The 13,544-nt window shown below is 42.0% G+C and overlaps 1 pseudogene across 1 annotated transcript; it reads left to right on the forward strand.

The window, feature by feature from the left end:
• The first annotated feature begins 12,771 nt into the window (after window positions 1-12,771).
• Window positions 12,772-13,286, forward strand: LOC308467846 (copper transport protein ATOX1 pseudogene; annotated as a pseudogene). The gene has a single exon. The product of its transcript is annotated as a copper transport protein ATOX1 pseudogene (transcript).
• The last annotated feature ends 258 nt before the right edge of the window (window positions 13,287-13,544 follow it).

A 13,544-nucleotide genomic window follows, 5' to 3' on the forward strand; every position in this document is an offset into this window, starting at 1 on the left:
ATGCATACATTCCAGGAACAATGATGTGGCACAGGGCATTGCAGAATAAGAAACGCTAAATAATATAAATAGCATATTTGGGGAGGTGGGGGAGCTCTTCTCTAGGAAACCCAGAATTATGAAGTATTACTAACTGATTCTTTAAAAATTAATGAAACAGGCTTTCTTTCTAAAGAATTTTTTCAAGTACTATATTAAAAACAAAGGTAGGATTTATCTGCATTATATATATTGCAATGCTCTATAGAGCAGCGAAAGAAGAAGCCGCCACGGGGAAGATTCTAAAAATCTAAGCTCTAATGAAGAATGGATGAAGAATGGCTAAACTAGAGGTAGTGTTAATCACTTAATTTTGTTTGTTGTTGTTGTTGTTTAGTCGTTTAGTCGTGTCCGATTCTTCGTGACCCCATGGACCAGAGCACACCAGGCACTCCTGTCTTCCACTGCCTCCAGCAGTTTGGTCAAACTCATGTTGGTAGCTTCGAGAACACTGTCCAACCATCTCGTCCTCTGTTGTCCCCTTCTCCTTGTGCCCTCCATCTTTCCCAACATCAGGGTCTTTTCCAGGGAGTCTTCTCTTCTCATGAGGTGGCCAAAGTATTGGAGCCTCAGCTTCAGGATCTGTCCTTCCAGTGAGCTCTCAGGGCTGATTTCCTTCAGAATGGATAGGTTTGATCTTCTTGCAGTCTATGGGACTCTCAAGAGTCTCCTGCAGCACCATAATTCAAAAGCATCAATTCTTCGGCGATCAGCCTTCTTGATGGTCCAGCTCTCACTTCCATACATCACTACTGGGAAAACCATAGCTTTAACTATACGGACCTTTGTTGGCAAGGTGATGTCTCTGCTTTTTAAGATGCTGTCTAGGTTGGTCATTGCTTTTCTCCCAAGAAGCAGGCATCTTTTAATTTCATGACTGCTATCACCATCTGCAGTGATCATGGGACCCAAGACAGTAAAATCTCTCACTGCCTCCATTTCTTCCCCTTCTATTTGCCAGGAGGTGATGGGACCAGTGGCCATGATCTTTGTTTTTTTGATGTTGAGCATCAGACCATATTTTGTGCTCTCCTCTTTCATCTTCATTAAAAGGTTCTTTAATTCCTTCTCACTTTCTGCCATCAAGTTTGTGTGACCTGCATATCTGAGGTTGTTGATATTTCCATACGTCCATCTTGGGTGGCCCTCACGGCATAGCTCATAGTTTCTCTGAGTTGTTAAAGCCCCTTCGCCATGACAAGGCAGTGATCCACAAAGGAGAATCACTTAAATAGCCATTGGCTAATTAATGGATGCAGGAGCGATGAACTGATGTGGGAGAAGGAGGCTTTAACCTATTTACCATGCAATTCCAAACCATGGAATTCCAATTCCAATACCATGCCTGCTGTTTGTCCTGGGGTGCCAATGGAAGTTTTCCTCCTGGGTGGGACAAATGGCATTGGGAGGAGAGGCTCAATTCATACTATGGTGGGGTTCCCACCGCACCATGGTCCTGATCCAGTTCAGCACCTCTACCCATTGTTATTTATTTATATAAATCATGAAAAGGGCTAATTATTCCATCAAATTTGCCCCGATAGATGGATAGATGACAGAGGTGTGTGTGTGTGTGTGTGTGTGTGTGTGTACACAACTGTATAGACATGTCAGTCATTTCTGTTTGGAATCCGAGCACCATGCACTTTTCGGCATGTTCTTTCCCATGTGTCATACATGAATCTAACCCACCTCCACTATTTCCATCAGCTGCCACAACTCTTCTCACTGGGAGAATGTTTGAACAAACCAACGAAATGCAGCTATTGTCTATAAATGACATCACCACCTACAGCAGAGAGCAAGAATAGTATTCCAATACATAAATATTATTGGCTGGAATTTTAGCAGACAAAGGCATGTCACCAACTCTGGAACATTTTTTATGTGAAGTGTGTGACTAAGGAAAAAAAGAGGCAGGTGTCTGGAAGTGCCCCTGGTGGGATCCCTTGTAGCAGCAGCTTACAGAAAGCTCCCAAACAATTCCACTGGATACCAAGCTAATCCCACTGCTGTCATATGCTAGCATTAGGCCTACTATCTGTGCCAGTTCCAGGATGATGCAGTGCTCTGCCTGCCTCCTACTGCCTTCCTCCCTGGCCTGTGTGAGTGGCAGAGTGACAGATGTGGTGGTGACCCACCACTATATTAAGCCCCACTACTCTTTATCTGGATTATCACTGCTGCCTAAACTACCTTGTATTAGACACTTTTGTTCAGATAATGAGAGGAAAGTAGCATAAATGTTTCAAATCAATTCCCATGACTCCAGCCTCTCATAATCAGGACAATTGTTTGTAGGTCCATCCATGCATATATATTTTAGTTCTCAGCTGTGCAATTTAGCACTATTGGCCTTTTTCAGTATGGTAAACTGATAAAATATGCATCTGACATAGTCAGAAGGGGAAAATGGAAGTGGAAGAGCAGACGAGAATGATTTTCAGACCGGAGAACTGTACCAAAACTAACAAAATGAATTTCAATAGGAACAAATGTAAGGCTCTACACTTAGGCAGGAATAACCAACTGCACAAATATAAGATGGGGGACACCTGGCTTGCCAATAGCATATGGGGAAAGGATCTAGTGCTCTTAGTACAGTGGTACCTCTGGTTTAGAACTTAATTCGTTCCGGAGGTCCATTCTTAACCTGAAACGGTTCTTAACCTGAGGTACCACTTTAGCTAATGGGGCCTCCAGCTGCCGCCGCACTGCCACTGTGCGATTTCTGTTCTCATCCTGAAGTAAAGTTCTTAACCCGAGGTACTACTTCCAGGTTAACTGAGTCTGTAAGCTGAAGTGTTTGTAACCCGAGGTACCGTTTGTAGTCATCTGCAAATATCTAAAGAGCTGTCACATAGAAGATGAAGCAAGCTTGTTTTATCCTGCTCTGGAGGGTAGGACCTAAACCAATGGCTTCAGTGGCCTGGAGGTATTTAAGCAGAGGTTAGATGACCAGCTACAGGGAATCAGGCAGAGGGCCTTCTCGGTAGTGGTGCCCGCCCTGTGGAACTCCATCCCATCAGATGTCAAAAAGATAAACAACTACCTGACATTTAGAAAACATGTGAAGGCAGCCCTGTTTAGGGAAATTTTTAATGTGTGACATTTTAATGTATTTTTAATCTTTGTTGGAAGTCGCCCAGGTGGGCGGGGTACAAATAATAAATTGTTGCTGCTGCTGTTGTTATCTGTCATGAACGCTTTAGTTGAGATTTCTACATTTTAGGAAGTTGGACTAGATGACCCTTGGAGTCCCTTCCAACTCTACAATTCTGTGATTCTATTGTTCATCCTGTGTTGCATTTGAGGAAGCAAAAACCTTGAAGCCTGCATTCAGAGTAATATAAATGCCAGGGATCTTACACAATGGCAGCACTTTACAATATAGAGAGAGTGTGTGTAAAAATAATACACACCACACCTTGACCAGGGAAGAAGGCAATAACAGAATCCAAAGCATAAAATGTCAATAATGGAAATGTACAATGAAGCTATAATCAGAATGAATGCTAATCACTTCATTGCACAAACGACAATTCAGTAAAGTTCCTGTTTAATATTATGTGCAAACCAAGCTGCCAGGTTTTATTTGTCATTTGATATCAAACCAGCTCTAGTTCAGAATACTGGAAAACCCTCTCTTGTTCAGCTTTACCTCTTTAACCTCAAATGAAAACTGGCATTCCATCTGGATGATGTCCAAAGTGTCACATTTTGGTAGTCATCAACCACCTCGCCTTAGAAATCAGGAGTACTGATTAAACAATCAAGATATTTGAAATGTGGTGAGGGAGATGTACGTTCTTTGCATCCATAATTAGAATTCAGTGGTATTGCTAAAATAGATATATAGATTCCACATCTCAACCTGACTTTCATAAATTGGCTATATTAGAATAACTTCCACTTTTCACATTTGTATCTTGAAGCAACTCAAATTAAACATTTTGCAACAGTTCTTTTGTTTAGTTCAAGTTATCACATTATTTTTAAACTTACCCTTGCAAACTGCATAGGATTGCAGATGCGCATTCTCCCCTTTTGATGATATATGCCACTTGAAATTAAGCAAGTACACTTTACAAATGCTTCAGTGACTATTGAGTCTGAAATTGTTTTTCACAAAAAGCAAATTGTGAACACAGCCATAAAACTTTGTCCATAAATTTCTTAGGAATGTAAGATTTATTTTTTTATTTTTTTAAAAAAAAACTTAACATGAAATTCACATGTTTGGTGAAACATTGTTCAACCAGAGTTATGCAATGGAATTTATCCTGCCTCTCCTTCCCACTGCAGACCCTGGCTGGCCAAATGTGCCTTGGGAAGTCCACTAGCCTTCCACAGCAGATTGGGAGGCTGTGTGGAGGCTGCATGAGGGAAAAGAGGAAGGAGAAGCCCTCACCAAGACAGAGGTGCTGAGGTTGAGTGGTCCACATGGTTAAAAAAATTGGCCAATTCTCTGTCCTGTGTGCAGCTGTACTCCCCAGAGCAGGTACCAAGTGTGGAGGTACTTCTGCGTCCCGCTTTGTCACTGGAGGCTCTAGTATCCTCGGTGGTTAGGAGCACCTTTCGTCAGCTTTGGCTGTTACAACAGCTGCAGAAATTCCTGGACTGGGATAACATGACCACAGTACAGTGGTACCTCAAGTTACATACACTTCAGGTTACATATGCTTCAGGTTACAGACTCCGCTAACCCAGAAATAGTGCTTCAGGTTAAGAACTTTGCTTCATGATGAGAACAGAAATTGTGCTCTGGCGGTGCGGCGGCAGCAGGAGGCCCCATTAGCTAAAGTGGTGCTTTAGGTTAAGAATAGTTTCAGGTTAAGAACGGACCTCCGGAACGAATTAACCCGAGATACCACTGTAGTCCAGACATTTGTGACTTCAAGATTAGATAACTGCAATGTAGGACTTCCCTTGATTTTGATCCAGGAACTACAGCTAGTACAGAGTGCTCAGCACAGTTGCTGACGGGAGTGAGATGCTATCAGGATATTACACCCCTGATCAGAGACCTGCACTATCTGCTGACTTGTTACTGAACCAAATTCAAGGTGTTGCTATTAGCATATAAAAGACTTAACAGTTTGGGAACAGTTTACTTAAAGTATCACCTTCCTCTATATGTTCCCATTGGATCAATTCAATCTGCAGAACTTTTGCAAGTGCCACATAATGTTCATTCTGCAGTTGCAAAGAATCAGCCTTTCATTGTAGCAGCGCCTACACTCTATAACTCTCTGCCTTCACTGTATTGTTTTCTGCACCTGCTAAATATTTCTGTTTAGTCAAGCCTACCCAAATATGTATACTTGACCTGTACTTTAACATGTGATTTCATTTTACAACGTTGTGGGGGTTTTTACCTGCTGATTTTATTTATATTTTGAAAATGTTTAGATCAACTTGCGTTTAACATTTAATGTTATTGGTATTTGCAACATACATTTTAAATTTTTTGTTAACCACTTAGAGGTCTTGATGAATAAGCAGTGTATAAATCCTATTAAATACAATTAAAAATTAAAAAATGATTTTGGCATTCTCCTCATGGATTCATTCCATTCTCCTCATGGATGGACACATTAGGACTGTAACCCTTGATTTTCACAGTACCAAGTATCCAAACCTGACAGACAATTCAAAGTTAAGCATCCATTTTTTTCAATGGGAAAGCTAAGCATATTCTTTCCCATTCAGACCAAAGGCACGAGGATCATAACTTGGACTGAATCATGCCCCTAGCTTTAAACACCCCAAAAGCTTATGGGGTATTAAAAGCCAACTTTGTGTTTATGTCATTTGCCCATTTTGTGCTGGGATGACCTATATATAGCACAATGTCTTTCACCGGAATACATGAGATCAGTAAATATTACTTAGCAAGCATATCAAATTAAGTGTTTTCTTATGATGAATGCAATGCCAATTAAGTAACTTGGTCAACTAAGTGCTTTGTGACTGGTGAAAAGCAATTTCTGTCTGGCAGGAGTATACACTTTTCCCCCAAATGGTTATTATCCTTGTATTTTGTTTTATGATTAATGATAATGTGGCTTATATTAATGGTCTCTTGACATTCTACTGGCATTATGCACTAAATGCATATGAAAGTAACATGAATTTCTCATTTGATGTACGATAGATAACTCTTGTGGTTTACACAAGTATGTATTAGGCATTTGGCGAGAATCCCTTATATAGTGTTTGCAGGTGTGTGGTACATCATCCATTTCTAGAAGGCAATGATCCAAACAGCCATGTGGCATATCATACAACAGTGTAAATTTAGATTATATGTCAGTGTTTTGATGTCTCTTCAATTATTGTTACAATTAAATTAAGCAAAAGTAGGGTAAATCAGATTGATCTATAGCCACTCCCAAATCTTCCATTCTTGGGCAAGGTGATTGAGCGGGTGGTTGCTGAACAACTCCAAGCACGCCTGGAGGATGCAGACCATTTGGATCCCTTCCAATCGGGATTCAGGCCTCACCTTGGGACTGAAACTGACTTGGTCGCGCTGGTCGATGATCTCCAGCGGGCTAGGGACAAAGGTGAGAGCTGTTTCCTAGTTCTGCTGGATCTCTCAGTGGCTTTTGATACCTTTGACATAACATCCTTCTGGACTGTCTAGAGGGGCTGGGAGCTGGGGGCACTGTTACACAGTGGTTCCACTCCTTTCTCCTGGGCTGTGTCCAGAAAGTGGTGGTGGGGAATGAGTGTTCAGACCCCAAGGCTCTCACTTGTGGGGTGCCTCAGGGTTCCGTCCTCTCCCCCATGCTTTTTAACATCTACATGAAGCCGCTGGGAGAGATCATCAGGGAGTTTGGGCTAGGTGTTAATCAATATGTGGATGATACCCAGCTCCACCTCTCTTTTAAATTGGAACCAGTGAGGGCAGTGAAGGTCCTGTGTGAGTGCCTGGAGGCGGTTGGAGGATGGATGGCAGCTAACAGATTGAGGTTGAATCCTGACAAGGCGGAAGTACTGTTCTTTGGGGACAGAGAGCAGGTTGGTGTGGAGGACTCCCTGGTCCTGAATGGGGCAACTGCCCTGAAGGAGGCGCAGGTCAATTCTGTGTCCAGGGCAGCTGTCTACCTGCTCCATCTGGTACGCAGGCTGAGACTCTACCTGCCTGCAGACTGTCTCGTCAGAGTGGTGCATGCTCTAGTTACCTCCCGCTTGGACTACTGAAATGCACTCTACGTGGGGTGTTACAAAGGAGTTACCTTTGAAGGTAACTCAGAAACTGCAATTAATCCAGAATGCGGCAGCTAGACTGGTGAATGGGAGTGGCCACCGGGACCGTATAACACCGGTCCTGAGAGACCTGCATCGGCTCCCAGTATGTTTCTGAGCACAATTCAAAGTGTTGCTGCTTACCTTTAAAGTCCTAAACAGCATCAGTCCTGTATACCTGAAGTAGTGTCTCCAGCCCCATCATTCAGCCCAGACACTGAGATCCAGCGCTGAGGGCCTTCTGGTGGTTCCCTCACTGCGAGAAATGAGGTTACAGGGAACCAGGCAGAGGGTCTTCTCGGCAGTGGCACCTGCCCTGTGGAACACCCTCCCATCAGATGTCAAGGAAATAAGCAACTATCCTACTTCTAAAAGACATCTGAAGGCAGCCCTGTTTAGGGAAGTTTTTAATGTTTAATGCTGTATTGTGTTTTTAATATTCGATTGGGAGCTGCACAGGGTGGCTGGGGAAACCCAGCCAGATGGGTGGGGTATAAATAGTAAATTGTTGTTGTTGCTGCTATTGTTAAAAGTAGTTCCATATTTTATTGCATTTTTTTTTTTTATTGCAGCTAGGAACTGCTCTTGCTGTTTTCTTGCTCTGATTTCATCTGCTTTAGAACCCAAATTTCACTACAGATTGTGTCTTATTTTATCTTCAGTTCTATTTAGATTTATCATAAATTAATCGAAAGTACATTCTGGCACTAGAAAGCATGAGAACCATGACTCTTAGTTCTGAGCTAAGACAGTCATCCAGCAATCATTGTGGTGAAGTCACTTAATGCTGCACAATGTTCTCATCTTCTTTAATTGCTCACTACACTTCCTGATAGTCAAAGAAATCTAATGACTTCTTGCTTCTGATAAACTTAAATAATTTCTTGTTATTTGTTTTTATGTAGTTGACTAATGCATTTAAATGTCTTCCCTTGGGTCTTTCAATCCTCCTTTTATGCTGATCTGTTGTTAATATTTTGTTCTCCCCCCCCCTCCACTTGCCCAGATTGCTGTTCTTACATTTTTACTGTATGAATGCTGTGTCTGGCTTACCCCACAATCATTAGAGGTTTCTTAAGGGATCGGCAACATCTAGCCACGTCCTGCAGGCCAAAATAATGCATCGCCTTCACACTGACTGCACAGGAATAAAAAGTGTTCCTTACTGTGTGTGTGCGCGCATGCACCCACGTGCATGTCATTATCAGATCATAAATGCACATCAAAATTTGAAAGTAAGGTGAACACTTATATGTAAGGTTAAACAATGAGTTAGTTGATAAAGAGAAATGCAGAAAATAAACACATAGCAGGGAAGAGTAAAATAAGGACAAACCACGGATAAGGCAATAACCATTTCCCATCAGTACCTACCACTTAACAAGCAGCATAGAATTCAAAAGAAGTTGTGTATAAACCTCAAGAATTCAGAATATTGTCTGATTATCCTGGAATCAGGAATGATGGAATACTAGACATGAGCTACAATCCTACATACACTTGTTTGTCTCACAGAACTTAACATGGCTTACTTTGAAAACACATACATGGCATTGAACTGTTGGGGTCTTGGTGAAACATTTGTTGAAGCCAGATTTGTTAAAACCAACAAGCCTGTCCTGTTGCTGCTATGAGGTTTCATAACTGTTCTGAAACCTTTTATTTCTGACCATTTTGATAATGCCTAATTATGTATCATCATAACAGACAGGTGTATTAACCACACTTAAGATCAGTTTCCCCAGAGAATGTGGTTGCTTTCTGTTGGGGATGTTTTCAGTTTCAAAACATGTTGATGAAAAGGATCAATAGAAATTAAGGTATAACACATTAATTTTGTTAATGCTGATTATATTTCAGAATGTCTATTCATTGTAGAATTCACCACTACAATATTTATGTCATACTGTTGGTGGTATCAGTGAGGTTGGATATAACTACATAAGACATAAATCAGCATATACAAACAAGTCCTTATACCAGCCACACGGTATCACTATTCAGGCATTCCCCCCCCCCCCCCCCCCGCTCAGCAAGTAGTTCTCAAAATGTGTGGAGAGCAACCCAAAGGGACCTTTCTGTTCTCTATGAGTCAGAATATGTTCTGTGTGTTCTAGATCACATAAATGGGGCACAAAATAGATTGTTCTCAAAGATTAGACAATATAGTTTAATAATATAGTAAGTAATTTCAAAATTATGCTAATGTGTGGGAAAGTATATTTGAGTATAACAAAGCCTATGAAGAAAATGTCACAGCTAATTTGTTTTAAAAGAATTCTTATTTTAAAATAAAGGCCATTGAGAAAAGGCCTAAATGGTATATTGATGCATTTTAACATTTATAATTGAAGGTCAGTTTTCTTCTTCAGTGATCTTTCTGGTCAAACATGTGTTATTTCAAGCAGGAGCCAGGGATCAAGTTTGGCATTTGTTACCTGATTTGCCTATATTTCATCTCAAATAGGTCTTGCCAGTTGCCACACTTACTGCCCTAGCTCGTAACTAGACATTGACTGGGTGGCTGTGCCACCCTTCTAAGACCAGAACAGGCTTCTCATTCTGTATTCAAGAAAAGGTCTGTCCAAAACTGAGTAGACAAAAGCAACCACAATGTATAGAATATAAGCCAAGAAAGGTTTCCAGTTTGCGTGGTCATTAAAAAATTACCATTATTATTATTTTGACCATTCAGATGATGTTTCCTTTAGGTTAGCAACACCATTAGTTATTTGAAAGGTTAAATGGATTGACACTTGCAGCTGACCAGTAGCTAATTTTAATCTGTAAGAAATAGTACCCAAGTTCTAATATGAGAATGCTTCATTTGTAAACAAGAACACGTTTGGGCTGGATCAGATAATAATTCCCCCTCAGTCTGGCCCATCATGGGGAAAGAACTGTAAACATGCTTTCCCAGCCTGCCTGCCTAGTGCCAGCTTAACCAACCCCAGTTATGCAGTAGGTACCATGGCTGAATATAGCCTATGTGCAAAACCTAATGTTTTAAGTGATTTTGTCTTGATTACATTCCAGATGAGTTGGGAGGTTCTAGATTGGGAGAGGGTAGAAATATTATCTGATCCAGTCCTTTATCAAATCTAGCTCAAAAAACACAATTGATGGGAAATATAAATACCATAACAAATCCTAAATATGTCTACTCACAAACAACCCACACTGTATTCACTGGGGCTTATTTAGGTACAGGTATATAGGTACAGGGTTACTAAGAAATGAAATCGCAGACAGGCCCCTGCAGAAGAAAGGGTGATGTTCTGGAGATAATGGCTGGCAGTTCCCAGTGGCTTAGATTAAGCTACACAGGAAAAAGAAAATGCAACTGTAAATTTATAAAGGTTTAATCCCATCTGTGGTGTTCCCCAATACTTCCTTTACTTTCCACATGTGAATGAATGAATGGTTGCTGTGGTCTGCAGAGCATACAGACACACATTGTGCCACCTCACCTGACCAAGGGATCTCTGAAGTATACAGGCTTTCTATGCACAAATATCTCAACCAACCCAGTGTTGGACACATTGCTAATTCACAATAATATTCTGGTTCCTGCTATCTTAAGTGAATCAGGATTTTCTTTACAAGGATAGATTTTGCAATTTAGTAAATTAAGTATGATTCTTTTCATCAACTTTTAGAATATGTGGCATGCTGATTATAACCTGATAAGAAGGGCTGTAATTGGATTTTATTCTATTCTATTATTGATAGGATAATTCCTGTCCATTAGTTTCAAAACAAACACATGCCTTTCCCAGACATTACGAACAGACCTAGATGAAGTTACTTGTGACCAAGGCCTGAAATAAAGACATAGGCAGATGGAATGAAAATGTGGCCACTTTCTTAAATGTTGAACCAAATCTCCAAGCTGAGGAGGCAAATTAGCCTCAGAGGTGGTCCCCATCTTGCCCCTGGACCTTGCAGCCTTGAGCTGCCGGCCTTAGAAGCTGCCAATTTCCCCAGATGAGCCCAAAGGACAGTGGAATGGGGATTCTGATTATTCATCAGGAATGTTCTGAGCTATACACTATGCAGAGGAAAACAAGCATAGACAACGAAAAAGTGACTTGTTGGAAAACAGTGGCACAATGGGAAAGTTGTATAAAGCACCTTATATCCAGGTGTGCATTTTCTTCAGCCACTTAGCTATCCCATGTCTGTCTCATATTCAACATGTCTACCCTGAACTACTTCTCTTCTTCAAAGCCTTTCTCTCTGCAGTTACTCTGAGGCATGCAGCATTGCCTTTATCTTTATCTTTATCTTTGAATGTGGGGATCAAAGGACAAGAAGGAATCAATCTGGCACTAATGATGTTGCCAAGCTTCATAATTTCTTTTCTTGCAATAGGAACAGTGACTATTTGTAATGCTAACACAAAACCAGAGGGGAAGGGACCAACAAGAAAACAGACCTAAAACACAAGGCCTCAATTGTATGAAAATTAGAATGCAATTTCGTTTTTACTTTATTTCAGAATTTATAAACCACTCTACATTCAAGGAATACCTGAGGGAGGGAGCTCCATCAACCTTATTGCGTAGGGATGGGAAACTTTTTCCTCATGGGCAGTCTTCAGGGAGCCACATGCCGGTTATGTATGGGAACAAAGGCAAAGGTCATCAGAGCAATGGATATAACTCTGTGCAGTATGTTGCATTCCAGACATGCACACACATGTGCACGCACGCGCACACACACACACACACCTGTCTACCAGTAAAGCTAAATACATTATCACAGTGCAATGACATGCATCTCTCAGAAAAATGCTTTTCAGGAAGGACTACATTTGGCCTCTGGACTCAAGTTTCTCCACCCATGAAGCCTGGGAATAGAGTTTCTTTCAAAAAGAAACAAGAAGGCTTTTTATTTTTTTTGCGGAGGCTGCGAAGGGAGCTGCGTCATTCCACTGAGCAGCAGCCAGAAAGGCTTTGGAGCAGGGTCCTTAAACTTTTTCAGCAGGGGGCCGGTCCACTGTTCCTCAGATCTTGTGGGGGGCAGGACTATATTTTGAAGAGGGGGAAAATGAACGAGGGACGATGATTGGCTCTTGAAAAGGCTCCGGAGAGGGGCTGCTTTAAATGGCGGCCGCTTGAGAGGGGCGCTCAGCCAACTGCAGCTCCTGTGTCTTGCGAGCGGCAGGGGCTGGCGGCGATGGAGGGATGATGAGCGGCATGCAAAAGGGCTCTGGAGAGGGGCTGGCACCAACAAAGCCCAGTCCCCTTCCTCCTCTAGGCAGGGTGGGGAGAAGCCAGGAGGAGGGAGGGAGGAGGCACTGCCGCCACCACCGCTGCCGTCATGTGAGGGAGAGGGAAAGAACATGCGCACTGGTGATCCACCTGCTGGTGATCCACACGGCGATTCCCTGACCGTCTGAGGGCTGGATTTGGAAGGCAATTGAGCCTGATCTGGCCCACGGGCCTTAGTTTGCCGACCCATGCTCTGGAGGAAGAAGAGGAGCAGCAGCCACAGCAGCCATGCCAAAACATGAATTCTTTGTAGACATGAGCCGTGAAGGGTGCTCGAATGCCGTCAGCTGTGTTCTCAACAAGCTAGGAGGTGTTCAGTTTGAAACTGACCTGCCCAACGAGAAGGTGAATATAGACTCAGAGCACAGTGTTGACACCTTACTGAACACCCTGAAGAAAACTGGGAAGGATGCCTCTTACCTTGGAGACAAATAGCCACACAGGAAGGCTTGGCCGGTGGGGCTACTGTGCTTTAGGAAAGCAACGCTTAACATGGCTTCTGTCAGAAGGCAGCTGTTTACACTTCTGTCAATCTTCCTTTGACCACAGTTGCCCTGCCAGATGTTGGAGAAGAGGGGAAGGGTGGGAGGAAGAAGAAGTCCTTTGGTGGGGGAAGGACTATGAGAAATTTTGACCGCAGATGTCCAATGTCTTGTCCTACAGCAGTAGTGTTTCTTCTCTTTGGCCATGTAATAAAACTTGGATCTGCTATATTCAGGTAGAAAAGAAAAGAAAAGAAAAGAGAAAGGACTGCAATCTCAGTCACTGTCTTTGCTGCTCTTATGCCTGGATCTCCCTCTCTGAAAACCTACATTATGACTTCTCTAAAATTTCATTTAAATTCCACAAGAAAACCCATAGGTTTTAGGAAACCTGTGCTTAATCTTCATCTACAACTATAACCAATTTTAAGTAAATGTAACTGCATTTCCTCATGTTCATCGCTTACTATCCTGCTCTTAGGATGCAGGAATA

Source organism: Podarcis pityusensis (genome assembly GCF_964106645.2).
Source record: "Podarcis pityusensis genome assembly, chromosome: 2".
Taxonomy (NCBI): Eukaryota; Metazoa; Chordata; class Lepidosauria; order Squamata; family Lacertidae; genus Podarcis; species Podarcis pityusensis.